This window comes from Triturus cristatus, chromosome 2_2 (genome assembly GCF_964204655.1).
Source record: "Triturus cristatus chromosome 2_2, aTriCri1.1, whole genome shotgun sequence".
NCBI lineage: Eukaryota > Metazoa > Chordata > Amphibia > Caudata > Salamandridae > Triturus > Triturus cristatus.
Window position 1 is genome coordinate 738604094 of NC_140582.1, and position 15100 is coordinate 738619193.

Consider the following 15100-nt stretch of genomic DNA (forward strand, 5'->3'; position numbering starts at 1 on the left):
ATGTCCTCAAATACGAAGATAAGTGCAGGAAGAAGGATAACGTGCAGAAAGAACAAAAAGAAGAGCAGAAAGAAGCCTTGTTGCAAAATCATCCTGTACCCTCAACTTTTTCAGACGGATACTGGTGGTAACTGAGTCTGACTAACCAGTCCTAGAGCCAGTGCTATGTTAAAAGACACTTAGAATACAGTGAAAACACCTACATACACTAGGGAACATTATGCGTTGGGGTCCCCCTGTGATTAGCATGACCTCCTCTGTAAGCCCCTAGTATATTATAGGGCATGGGGATTAAAACTACCTCTTAAAACAGGCCACAGGGCGTTTTTGCACACGTTAACTCAGGCCCCGTCCCCTCCCTTCACCACTGTGTAAACACGCCCTGAGTCCATTTTTAGTTGGGAGATTAAGTTCATTTGAATCCTGAGGGTCCCTAGGGTCCAACTAGCCCACTAGGTACCTCCAGTAAGTGCCACAGAGCTGCGTTGCAGAGAGGTGTAAAAAGTGGCACGGCCTGGACCACCTCTCTGCAATGCAGCTCAGTGGCGCTTACTGGAAGCACTTGGTGGGCTAGTTAGCCCCCAGGGGCCCTCAGTATTGAAGGGAAATTATATCCCTAATTTAAAACGTGCCATAGTGCGTGTTTGCACACGTCACCTCAGGCCCCGTCCCCTCCCTTCATCACTGTGTAAACGCGCCCTGTGGCTGTTCTAAGTTGAGAGATTAAGTCCCCTTGAATCCTAAGGGTCCCTAGGGTCAAACTAGACCACTAGGTACCTCCAGTAAGCACCACAGAGCTGCGTTGCAGAGAGGTATAAAAAGGGGCTTGGCCTCAGAACACCTGTCTGCAGCGCAGCTCCCTGGCGCATACTGGAGATGCCTGTTGGGGGCGCGTTTGCAGAGAGCTGCACGGAGGGGTCATGGCCTCCGGCACGATGCCAGCCTTTTATTTATTTAAATTTTTTAAGAAGGGGGGCTGTGTGGTTCCCCTTCTTATTCTAATGTATTGGCCCTGATGACCCCATCCCCCAGGGCCTGTCTCCTAATTATATTTTTTTGACCCCAATCTCCAGGGCCGGCCACTGTTTTTTATTATTTTAAAAAAATATATATTTATAGACACACCTAGGACATGCTGGACAAACCGTACGTACCTATCACCATGACGATTTGCGTGATATTCATTAAAAGGCGACTATGCATGCAATGAATCCACGTGGAATGTATTTACACCACTAGTGAAGCTCTGACATGTCTGATGCCCTACCGTGCCTAATCCCGGCAGACACCCTTGTCGTTTATTTATACAAACATGGGTAGCTATTGACGGGCACATTTAATACACATGCACACCAAGCCATTCAAAGGGGATTCAACAAAAATTCGACCAAAACTATGCAAGAAACCCCCCTCACGGTTAATAAAACACACATCCACTGCTGGATGTGTAATACTTTTTATTTTACTCTCTGGAAAGGGGACGAACATCACTTGAGAGTCACAGCGCGCTCCTGACAGAGCCCAATGCTGTGTTACACCCACCATTGCCTGCCGAGTGCCACACACCTCTGTGTTGTATTCCACTAGCTAGTGCATATGCTATGACACTCTCTAGCCCATGTGCACTGTAACACCACCCCGTGAATATGTCATACCACACTTGTCTTCGCACGGGTTATATTGCCCCATCTAACGTGCCGTCCTCGATGCCTATGTTATAACGCACAGTGCTATGCCATACATATTACAATCTGGGATCCATATCTTTGTCACAGTGCATATGCAACGTTACACTCCCCAGCACATATTTTATATTACAACTTTAGAGACTAGTTAGGTTACACAACACTGCCCTGTGCATATTACATTCCAAGGCGCATATCGCATAGCACGCGCTAGTGCCTGTGCTATCTCGCGCTCTCCAATGAATCTGTCATTGCGCACAATGTATTGCATATTATATTTCACGCCCGGTTCATCTTATATCACACATTTTGGTGCATAGTTTATACCATACACTATATCTAGTTTTCATTTTCAATCCTGCTCTCAGGACTATGTTCTATATAACACTGTGTTCACCTACCCTTTTCACGGGCATTACATTTTGCGATAGGGGGTGGAGGGTAGGGGGTGTTTCTGCCAAGTGAGCCCGGAGTCACAGTCACAAACGTCCTCTTCTTCCTGAATAAAAGTGAGATTATGCTGCATACTTGTTCATATTTTAAGTAGTTCGCACAGACACAATGTTTTAAAAACAATAAAGTTCCTAATACCCGCCTTCTCTGAACAGTTAGCTTGCTGCCCCATCCCCTTCCTCCCTATCCTCTGTTGTGTGAATCCATGGACTAGCCTCCTCCCTCCTGCCATGCATTGTCTGATGTGCTGCCACTGTCCTCAATTTAGTATGATGTACCAGTCCACTCCTCCTGCCCTCCATTGCCCAATTCTATGCCCCATCATTGACCTCCTGCTTAAACTCTGTGCTCAGCTTGCTGCCCCTATTCTCCTTCCCCCTGCCCTCCGATGTCGTTGTGCATGCCCCTGCTCCATCCTTTTTGCCCACCATGTCCCATGGACCTGCCACTCCTATCTACTCTGAGTGTTCTGTTGAGCTGCCACTCCCCTCCCACCTGCCTAGCATTGTCAGATGACTGTAACCTTTCCCTGTCACCTCCACCCTGCCTGTCCACAAGCCATGCCCCTATCCTCTTCCTCCTGTCCTACATGGTCCATTGTACTGCCACACCCTTCTGCCCTCCCTGGTCTGTTGTGCTGCAACTGCTCCTCCTGCCTGCCCCGTGTGGTCTGTTGTGAGGTCCCTTCCCCTGAACTTTCTTGTCTGTGCACAGGTTCTGACCCTCCCTTCTATCCTCCATCGTCCTTTGTGCATGCCCCTGCACCCTCCTTCTTGCCCATCATAGCCATTGTGCTGCCACTAACCCTCCCACTTGCCATGCATGGTCTTCTGTGCTGCCATGGCCCCTCCCACCTTCCCTGTGTGGTCAGTTAGCTGCCCCTGACCCCCTCCCACCTTCCCTCCATGGTCTGTGTGTATGCCATCACAGTCTCACTGTTGCTCTTCATGGTGTGTCTCGCTTCTAGTGCCCATCCTGCCTGACCTTCATGGCTATCTTGCTGCTCCTGCCCTGCCCCCTTGCCCCCAGCCCTCTGTTTACATGTGCAGACCCCTACTCCCTCCCTCCTGGCTTGTCTGTTCCATTGTAATGCCCCTGATCCGTCCCTCCTGCCCTTTATGGTCTGTTATGCTGCAGCTTTCTCTCCTCTCTGTCCATTATGGTCAGCTAGCTACCATTGCCTCTTGCCCCTCTGTTCTCTGTTGTCCATGTGCATGGTCCTGTCCCCTCCCTCTTGCTTTCTATAGATTTTTGTGCTGCACTCCCGTCCTGCATGCCCTGTGTGGTGTATTGTGCTGCTGCAAACCCTGATGCCTGCCCTGCAGGGTCAGTTTGGTGCACATCTCCATGTCCCTCCTGTCCTCCGTTATCCAAGTCTATGTCCCTATCCCATTTCCTTCCATGATCCAATGGACCATACTTGCGAACATTTTGAACTTGGTAAGAGGGAGATTTTGAAAAAAAACTGGGGTATTGATTTTCCCCTTTGAGTTACATTGAAAAAGAGGATATTGTAGACAGGAGACAGATCAAATAAAGCCCATTTGAGCTTAAAAACATTGGACGTTTCCTGGCTGAATCGGGTCTGTTGGCATGTATGGTTGTACTACCATTGCCTCTTCCTTCTGCCCACAATGGTCTATTACATTGCCAATGCCTTGAAGGAGGGTAGATTTTGTATCACAGGGGGCCCCTGGCCCGTTCTGTCCACACCTCAAGTATGAGACCCTTGTCCTTGCCCTGCCAGCCGCATTTGTAGGCCGTATTAAATTGACCAGCGGGTCCTGTGTTGCTATATAATTATCCTGAGACATCCTTACTACTCAGCCAGCATAAAACCCCTGTGTAGGCCCTTCTGTTCAATATGTAGGCCTCTTTGTTAAATTGACCATAGCTCTGCAATTTTAGTGTATCGCAGTCTGAAGGCAGGTCTGCGAGGCCTTCTGCTCCAAACTAGTAGCCCCCACCCTACCCGAGTGCTCCGTGCTCGGTATCAAAGTTCAACATCCCCCTGAAGCTGTCGACATACAGTAGGCTGCATCCTGGACTGGTACTTGCTTCCTGGGCAGGTTTCCCGCTTTTAAGGAAGTGGCAACCACAGAGCGTCAAGTTAGGAGAACTGAGGAGATTTTATACATGAATATATTGAATTCCCGTACAATACCCATTATTTTCTGCTTGCTCTATGGAACTTACGATAAGCGATTGGCCTGAGAGACTGACCTTTTCACCCAGTCCATTGTCAGCATTAAGTGGGTAAATGACGAAATGTCTGGTAAAATCTGCAGACAAAGCTTTTGGGTAGCATACGTAGGTAGATGTAGCGTGCAAAGGAGCCCACAAAATGATATAAAAAGGAAGCACCCACAGATATCGACGGACTACCTCGCCGTCTGTATGTAGGTGAACAGGCTGTGCAGGTTTTCCCCAAGAGCTGGGAGCTCTTGTCTTCCTTTGCTTAAAATGTCTTGCTCTGCTTTGCTTGAAGTATCTTATTCTATTTTACCTATATGAAATGTCATGTTATGTTTAACCATTGTTCTCTTTACTTTTGCATTTAAAAGATTTTGTATTGTAATTGCAGGAATGCTTGCTCTAAGAGTAAACGTGAGTGTTCCTAGGTAACATTTTCCTTGGTGTAACTTGTTTCTCATGATGCATTTATAGATGTGTTTTCTCTCTCTCTCTGTCAGTACATTAATTGAGATACAGAGAATATCATGACAGCTGTATGATTATCTGGATTCTGTATTTTGTACTTTATGTCTCTATTCTGCGGTTTATTTGAAGTTGCATATTCTCATTAAACTGCCATTGTATTCTGCCTCCAATTCCATGTCTCATATGTCTGTTTTCTTCATTTTTGGAGCAAGCGTTCCTAGGCACCCCGGCTCAAATTAAGGTGCCCCTTTTGTCCCTGACTCACTCTCCTGCTCAGTTCTGTGGTGGCTCCCGGGGCTCTGGGGACCGCCCCTAGCTTCCTTGACCCGTAATAGATCTTCCCTCCAACAGCCTCTCTTGCAAGTCCTGTATTGTTGGTTTGTTGCCCCTGCCCCCCTTTCCACTGCCCTCCATAGTCTGTTGTGCTTCCATGGCCCTTCCTGCCTGCTCAGTGTGGTTAAATTGTTGCCTTTGCACCCTCCTACCTGCCTTCAATTTTCAGAGTCCGTGCCCCTGGCCTCTGCCTCTCAACAGTATCCTAATGAACAACTAGATAGCTAACATTCTATATTTATTACAAAAGTGTGGAACGCCTGACATGATCTTGATGTAATCAAAACTGTAATACCTAGAGCATTTCCTTTAGAAATTACATATATGAGAGGGTCTTATTGGCATCAAAATCATGGTTAGTGCTCTAAAAGACTAAAATAAGGACATATTTTCTGAGTTTTCAAATAGCGACAAAGCACTTTTAAATTATTTGTTATCTTTATGTTTTTTTTATCCAGTTGAACACTTGATTAAATGTTGCACTTAGGGGAGAGGATGTGGTGTTACTTCCAGAACTGCAGACTTTGCAACTGGGGAACCAGGTTGAAGTTTCTGCTTCAGCTCGACATTCTGTGATTCTGGTCAAATCACTTAGTCTCCCCATGTCTACAACCAAAATGAATTTGTTCTTGTTTGATGTAACTAATGCTCATGTAAAGCACTCCAATACCTGACAAGTCTGCACTATATAACACTGCAAAAACACAAAATAATAAGTGTTTTGCACACTTCTGTCATTGGGCTATATTTGGGCTACATCTGGGAGATTTTGGGCTACATTTGGGCTCTTTTGTCTCCGGTGGCCATCTTGGGAGATTTATTTGTTATGAAGTTTCCTAATTTCCTCATGTACTGCAGTCTCCTCAGTAGGAAATGCTTTCAGTTTTTTACTTTTATTCCCTCATGAAGGTATTCCGATATGTCACACATTTGCCATAAATTCTTAATGTTAGCACTCTAGTTGCTCATTAGATCACTGTAGTAAAACTACTGTTCACCATGGAAGTCTGCTCCTGGTATTAAAAGTGCATGTTTCAGTCTGCATGTCAGAATTTTTTAATGAAATAGAAGAGGATTTGAGAAGTCACTCAAAATGTGCTCTCATTTTCTTTCTTCAGCATCAATCATAATTTCTATTGCAAAATGAACCCCCTCATTGTGTTCCTTTTTAAATTAAATGTTTTAAGTGTTACCAGTTTATTCCAATCAAGATGGCTTCAGGTATGCCATACTTTTGTCATAATGAAGACAGTAAGCGCTCTAGTTGTTTTTAAGAACATTCTGGGACATTCTGTCATTGGGCTATACTTGGGCTACATCTGGGTGATATTTGGGCTACATTTGGGCTCGTTTGTCTCTGGTGGCCATCTTGGGAGACTTATTTGTTATGAAGTTTCCTAATTTCCTCATTTACTGCAGTCTCCTCAGTAGGAAATACTTTCAGTTTTTTACTTTGATTCCATCAAGAAGGCATTCAGATGTGTCACACATTTGCCATAAATTCAGAATGTTAGCACTCTTTTTGCTCATTAGATCACTGTAGTAAAGCTACTGCTCACCAGGGAAAACTGATGCTGGTATTGAAAGTGCATGTTTCAGTCTGCATGTCAGAATGTTTTAATGAAATAGAAGAGGATTTGAGAAGTCACTCAAAATGTGCCCTAATTTTTTCTTTCTGCAGCACTAATCATACTTTTTATGGAAAAATGAACCCCCTCATTTTGTTCCTTTTTAAATTAAATGTTTTAAGAGTTACCACTTTAATCCAAGCAAGATGGCTTCAGGTGTGCCATACGTTTATCATAAGTAGGACTGTTAGCGCTCTAGTAGTTCTTTGGAACACTCTGGGAAGCTGCAGTAGAACACAAAGGAATCAACTGACAGTCACTGCCCTTGTTGGATGTACATGTTTTACTGAGAATGTCAGACTTCATTCTCACATGACTGAGAAAGATAATGTGAATTTACAGAAAATAAGCTCTCAGTTTAGCTTATAGATCACCTTCCAAACCTCTGTGGTAAAAGCATGAGAAAATATTTTTCTCTCAATCATGATATCCCAGCAGAAGGCTTTTTCACATGGTAAAATCACCTTAGAACATACCACAATTCCTAAAATGAGTATGGTACCATCAACAAATGATTTATAATGTAACTAAAGTCTTAAAACCTTCTATTAACTGCAATGCTTTTTAATGAGGTGCTATCATGTATATTGGTCCCAAGATGGCTGCCAACACTTCTTGGATGAAGTGCTGACAGCCAATCAGATCTCAGGATGAGATGTGTGGTTAGGCTCCGCCCACATATATATATGCTTTTAAATGCTATTTTCTCAGGACATACTGAACAGATTTACACCAGACCTGCAAAAGGCACTTCCTTGACCTGTAGACTACCTCTCTGCCAAATTTCAAGTAACTCTGTTCAGCCGTTCGGGCTGTAGCTGTGTCTAAAGGTCCTATGGAAAAATGCATGGGAAAAACGCGTTTTGGGACCCCCCTTTTTTCTCAGCCCCCGCTTGACGAATCCCCCCGAGACTTTCAGGGTAGGAGCGGAGCGTAGCGCCCCACCTATTTTGAAAATTTCGCGAGGATTTGTCGACCGGCGCCAAAGTTATTCCAAATAGAATGTTGCGGATTTCCTATGGAAACAGGGTCCTAACTATAACTATCTACTGGCGACCGCCAGTAGATAATATATATATATATATATATATATATATATATATATATATATATATATATATATATATATTTGTCTAGTATAAAATTCACTGTTATTTGCTTCCTAATCTCATGATTCCTGCTGATCTTTATGTGCTGCTTTGCATTATCTTACCCGTGACACCCATCCAAACATTTCGTTTCTATAATGGAACATTGGTTTTTCAATTACCCTGTCTCTATTAATGTTCTTTTAGTTAAAAGGAACAATCACAGCAAATATTTTAATGGCATGAAACTAATTCAACCAGAAGACTTTGCCATCATCATCCTATGGAGGAGAGCATCAGGGAATTGTTTTAAATGCTATAAAAGCAAAGCAATAAAACGTTCTGCACAATAAAGAAATAACTAGTCTACCTTCCTTTCCTGATACCGGTATTCTTAAAACATATGGGGGCATATTACAGGCGATACAATTATCGCCGCTTTAGCGGCAGAAAACTGCCGCTAAAACGGCGATAATGGGCTTGATAATATGCTCTATGGAATTCCAATTGAAGCCCATGTTAAATGTGAAGGACGCCTAACATGGGCTTCAATTGGAATTCCATAGAGCATATTATCAAGCCCATTATCGCCGTTTTAGCGGCAGTTTTCTGCCGCTAAAGCGGCGATAATTTTATCGCCTGGCTTGTTAATATGCCCCTTAGTGAGAATAATTTTCGCAATCCTGTGGGAGAAAGTTTAGAATCCAAAAATAAACTAAAAAAGCAGTATGTGTGACAATTCTGAAAAATGAGCTCCTACTTGAATGACACACTAATCCTCTCACACATAGGCAAACCCTAAAGTCATTTATAAGATGCCTTGGCTACTATGTTTTCGACACGTGATGTAGCCAGAAATTGAACAAGTAGCAAAAATAGCAAGGTAAACATTGTTTTATATGGTAGAGGTGTCTGAAGCATAGGGATGGCTGAACCATGTAACAATTTAAAGCAAAGGCAACCACCCTGTGGAGACACATAACCCCCCATTCCAACTGGCACAGAGTCATTCCTGTTATTTCCTCATCCACGGCATGGGAAATAACGAGAATTACGTGTTTTTGGAAATACCATGTGGAATTCAGTATGTCTGCTCTGATCTCTGCTTGCTTTTCCATTGTTTCACATTCAGATTTTATCTGCTGAGTTCTGATGGGTCTGATAACTTTTATTATCTGGTAATTAGATTTAATGGCAACTTGTAATGAAATCCATAGTGTTGGTGTGACATTATGGCTGTAGACCCAAACATTAGCTTCTTTCAGTGCATGTGTCTGAGAAAGGGCTTCTTTTGCCAGTCACTCCCATTTTTGTGCACTGATGTAGCTCGTATTTGAACTCTGCACATTTTGGTACTGCAGTCCAGTCCACAGTGTATGTACACTGATCCCTAAAATGGGGCAAATGCTAATGTCACCTGCTGTCTGTATCACCTAATGCTCAATCCACTACGCTGACAAAGAAAATCATGGCATCAGACCTACATAGGTAGCCTGACTGCTGCAGCTATTAACCCTTTCTCTGCTAGGCCTTTTCCCCCATGTGCTAAGCCTTTATTTGGCTATTTGGGGTAGTTCGCGCTCAGGCCCTTGTAACTTAATGTCCACATAAGGCAAATTTGCATGCTTTTCTTCCAACGTCATGGGAATTTTATAGGTATCCAGAGTTTGTGTATTCCCCTGGAGGGGACCGAGACATTAGGCAAAATACAGCTAAATTCAGTTTCTTTTAAAAAATGGAGAAAAAGTGCTGCAAAGCAAGCATCAGTTTTTTTTCCCTGCAAATGGTATGAACAAAGGGCTTGTGGTTCTGAAATCACCATCTTCCCAGATTTCAGGGACAGGCAGACCTTTGTCAGAAAACCACAACTTTTTACACGGTTGTGGCATTTTACTGGGACATAGCCTTTATTTGCTACTTTTTGTGCTTTCAACTTCCTTCCAGTTAGGGTTAGTGGTAGAAATGGGTGTGAAGGCAATAATTGATCCCAGAAAGCTATACATTTTTGAAAAGTAGACAGAAGTCTAAATTCAGCAAGGGGTCATTTCTGTAGATCCTTCAAGGTTTGGTTATAGAAACTAACAGCTGAAAATAGGAAAATGAAAATGAGTTAAAGAAAACAGCCATTTGTGCCAACGTTTTCACATGTAACTTCTTCTAAGTATGACAGATCTTTTAAAGTAATATATTGTTACATCTGCTGGACTCTTGTGGTTGTGGGGGTATATAGGACTTGAAGGTTCACCAAGACAAGAGCTCCTGAGGTTCTGTAGCGATCCGAACCAGTGTATTCGGTATCGTAGTACTGACACGATTTTGGTACCAATGAACTGTAAATGATCCATTATATGCATGACAGTGTTTTCGCTGCGCAACTAGCATGAATTCACTGAGAAATAGGGCATTCTGTTGTTAAGTCATGGCATCCATTTTAGTTACGGCATCCATTTTGTTTCTTTCCCTCACATAGTCAATGAACGGGCGATGAACCCGGCAGAATCACCTTGTTAAGGATACGTAAGCTCGAGCCCCGAGAAAGGCTGACGCTGCATGACTAGGCAGAATCAAGCTGCCTCCCTTGCCTGAGGCCAGTCCTGCTATACTGGTTCTCGTGTCCATTGTCCTGACTGAAAGGCCGAAGACGGTAGCCATGCCCGTTTATGATCCATAAACACCTCTTATCCTACTTTTCAATCCTTTGCACCTGGCTCTGCTCCTCTCCTTCTGGGCTTTTACAATGGGGAGGTTACGATTTTTATGATGGGGAGGATCGGGCAAAGAATGGAAAACTGACAAGGGGACCTGATCGAATACCGAAAACCTACGACTAGTTATTGTTTGATGTCTATTTACTGTTTGTTTGGGATACCGGGTTGGGCATGAGAAATATTCGTGTAATGTTGCCTAAAGACATTTTTCGTGTATTTAAGGAACAACCCACTTAATGCAATTTGAACAGTCTCGTAGATTCTGCCTCTGTGTGGTTCCTATGACTTCTGTGTCCCTGCAGTGAATAAATCTTGGTCTCTGACGCCACCATCGAGAAACCCGCGTCTCTGTTTATTTGTGCACCGAGACAGGAAGGAACTCAGGGGTCTTCGGGTGTTGTTTCCCTGACACCTCTGGACTCTTAAAAGTCCAGAACCTCACTCCGGGAACCCAGAGCCAATTACTGAGCAGCGTCTTGCAATGTTTTTTTTTTTTTTTTTTTTTTAAAGAAACCTTTATTTGACTTCAAGGAGTTACAGACATGGGCCTACAACCCTTTGGGCCGGCCGCTAATTAGCATGAGACGTATCATTCACCGTTATACAGATTGGTCAATCCGAGGATCCCGTCAGTTCATCAGTGAAGGCAGAAACAATAGTTGAGTGACAATATAAAATACGGTTTCAGTTTTCAATTTAAAACTAATAAACATTACACACAAACAAGGCAATAGGCATTATAAATGTCAGGACGCGCTCCCCGGGGTAGGAAATCAATGACCAGCGGCAGAGAAGGGAGGGGGGCCCGGGAACAGAGGAAAAATCAAACTATAACTCACTCATAGCCTAACAGACGAGGAATGCTCGGCTAGGGGGACAAAGGGACATCCAATACAATAGCCAGAGGAGGGGCACAGATGTCTCCGCAATAAGAGTTCCACGGACCCCACACCCCAGTCCATTTCCTAGGCTTGCCTCTCGCTACATACACCGTCTTTTCTCTAAACATGCACCAGTCCATATTCTCCTTCCACACCGAGGTTGCAATGTTTTTTTATTGTGTACCGGGTATATAGCAATTCATTTGGAAAAATAAAAACAGTGAAAAATCGGTATGAAAGACACCTATCTATTTCTGAAATGGGAACAGAATATAGAGTTTCGAAACAGTAGCTATTTGGACATCTCCAAAATTGTGGGTACCCATATTAGCATGTGAATTATGGGAAATTTTTCAAAGTGACTTCTTTTTTTTACACATTGTCTTACATTTGAAATGCAGAAATGCATCGAAAGTCAATAGGTAATAGTTGCTCTACAATTATGTGTTCTCGTAAGTCTCCCGATAGAAATGGTACCTCACTTGTGTGGGCAGGCCTAGTACCCGAAGCAGGAAACGGCCCAAAACTCAATGTGGACACTCCACATTTTTAGAGTTAAAACCGATCCTTTTTTTGGAAAGTGCCTAGCTGTGGATTTCGTACCTTAAATCAGCCGGCACCTATGGAAACCTTACAAATGTATACATTATTAAAAACAAGACACCCAGAGGAATCTAGGTTGGGTTGACTTCAGTGGCTTTCGCCAGGTTCTGTTATCCAGAATCCCCTGCAAACCTCAAACTTTGTAAAACAAAACATTTTCCTCACATTTCTGTGACGGAAAATTCTGGAATCTGTGTGGGTCCACAGAAATCCACCCACCCCACATTCCCTAATGTCTTTCAATAAAAATGGTATCTCACTTTTGTGGGTAGGTCTAGTGCCCGTAAAGAGGAAAGGGCCCAAAACGCAACATGGACACACCACATTTTTACAGTGAAAACTGGCCCTTTTTTTTCAAAGTGCCTAGCTGCAGGTTTTTAACCCTAGCCCAGCCGGCACCTAGGGAAACCTACCAAACCTATACAGGTTTGGCTTGCATGGACCCCCCAACATTTTCCTACCCAGAATTCCCTGCAAACCTCACATTTAGCTGAAAAAATCACTTCTTCTCAGATTTCTGTGTGGGAAAGTTGTGGGATCACTAGACACAAATTTCCTACCACTCAGTGTTCCCCCAGATCTCTTAATAAAAATGGTGCTTCACTTGTGTGGGTGGCCCAAGTGCCTGTGACAGGCAAGGGCCCAAAACGTATTGAGGAGACATGAAAATTACACAAAACGACCAGATTAGCATAAGGGGGTCCACCTGGGTTTTTGGCCCTGGGCCCGGCGGCCATCTAGGGAAACCGACTAAATCCACACATTTTTTAAAACTAGACACTGGGGGGAGTTCAGGGTGGTATGTCTTGCATGGGCCCCCCAACATTTTCCTACCCAGAATCCCCTGCAAACCACAAATTTAGCTGAAAACAATTTTTTTCTCAAATTTCCGTGTGGGAAAGTTGTGGGATCACTGGGCTGACACAAATTTCCTGACTGTCTGGGACACAATTAAATGGAAGGGAGCAAATACTCTTGCCCAAGGGGCTGCTACCCCCTCCCTGGTGGTTAGTGGATGGATCCCTGCTTCGCGATCGCCTTCCTGGGGCAATCCCTGAGCAGGGATCCACTAGTGAGTGGTACCATTCGAAAGTGGTGATTTTCACCTTTCCAACGATACCTCTCCCATGTGTCTCGGTGCTCGGGGGGCTGAGATAGCCCACGAGCACCGAAACTGTCACACTGAAACTTTGTTTCAGTTTTGTTTTCATTGTAATGATGACAGCGCGCCATGCGCTCGATCGTCATTCCAAGGACAACAAAAACTATGCCTTGGGAGGTTGGGGAAGCTCTTCCCCACCTCCCAAGGCAAAAAAGAAAAATAGAAAATATCTGTACTGTTTAAGGCAGAGGGGTTTTTGCATGTGTTCTCATGATGGAATGGTTCCATCATTAGCACACTTGCGATTGTGCTAATGACGGAACCATTCTGTCATGAGCACAGAAGGGGTTCAACCTCAAGGTGAACCTGTAAACATAAACCCTTTTTGAGGGGAATGGACTTTCTTTTTAAATATTAAAGTCACTCTTTAGGAGACATTGCAGACCATAAGTTAGTTACAATTAAAAAACTGTAAAATATTTTGTTGGCATGTTCCTACAGTGGCTTGCACCTCAAAGCTATTTTTACTGTAATGCCTGTAGCCGATCATATGAGAAAAACTAAAGTGCATTTAAAATATTATTTTTGTCACCTTTGCTTAAAAATAAGCAGAGAAATGATTCAACCACTGTCTGTTTCAATATTCACTTTTCGTTCAATTAAGTAGTAATTTAATACATATGCAGGAAAATTAACTTTTAAAAAGTTAGATTAGTGTGCCTGAAGAGCCAGGAAGCTAATTAGCATTAGCCTGCCTGCAGCCGACCTGGTAGTGCTGCCTTTGTTGTGTGTGCAATATTGCTCTGTGAGCAGAGACAATGGCTTGGACCGGCAGAATGACAATGATGAGGAATGTGACACAACTTAATCCAAGAAGGGCAGTTAATCCAGGTCCAATCTTTTCAATAACTTGAAACTGACAAGGAGGAGACTTGCACATTTATAGCTTGATGAACAGGGAGGCCTGCAGAAGCAAGGTCTTTTGATCCCTGGATACACTTTAGCTCTCCGGTCTTTAGTCTCAGTAGAAGAGGGAGCTGACCCATATCCAGTTTGGAATGGGTGAATAGAAGGGAAATGGCCATTTCCTTAAACACATCCCTGGATGTGACACAAGCTCCCTCCAGAAGCAGGCGGGTTCTGCTATCTCAGATTGTACTGAAAATGGTGCACTGTTTGCAGTGAAGGCCAACAGGATGTATTGCAAAAGTATGAATGTTTGCCCTTTAGAACTTTTTGCTTTTGCATGTTGTTCATGAAGTGTCCAGTAGTCATCCAAACCCACTGCCTAGTAAGTTGAACAAACAGCTCCTCACTCCCCAGCTCCACACAGCACTTTTTGGACTTGTGGAAGGACAGGAGAGGATTGGGCCTGCTATCTGTGACCAGTGTGGAGACATAAGTGGTTGGACCTACTTTCACTAAAACAGGTTAGAACGTGGACTCCAAGAGTCATTTGACTGACCTCCTGTGTGACTGCAGGGACACCAAAAGCTTTAAGATAACTTTGCCCAGGTGACCAGCTGGCCAGTTGGTACTGGACTGGACCTTGCAGGTGGCATTTAATGGAATGTGTCCTGGCCCATAAGTGCTGTCCCAGACAACCTCAATCTGCTCCAGAAACACTGAAAAGTTTGGATTTAGAAAAATGTTGAACTTCCAAGTCCTCCAGAACTTCAGCAGGACCTTACGGTGAAGGTATACGATTTTGAGAGGACTTAATAAGACAAAACCTGCAGCCTTGCACTACTGGAGGTTTTCATGTTCCATGAAAAAGACTGGGTCACAAGGTAGAAATGTTGCCAGGATGTCCCACAAGGTATATCTGACCTCCAATGCATCACAGTCTGCCTGAAATTCTGCTTAGGGCCCAGTCAACCACAAACTATGATTTCTGATTGACACTTTACTTTTTCTTGTTGGCTGTTGCCTTAAAACCCTTATATCGTTGGTTCCCT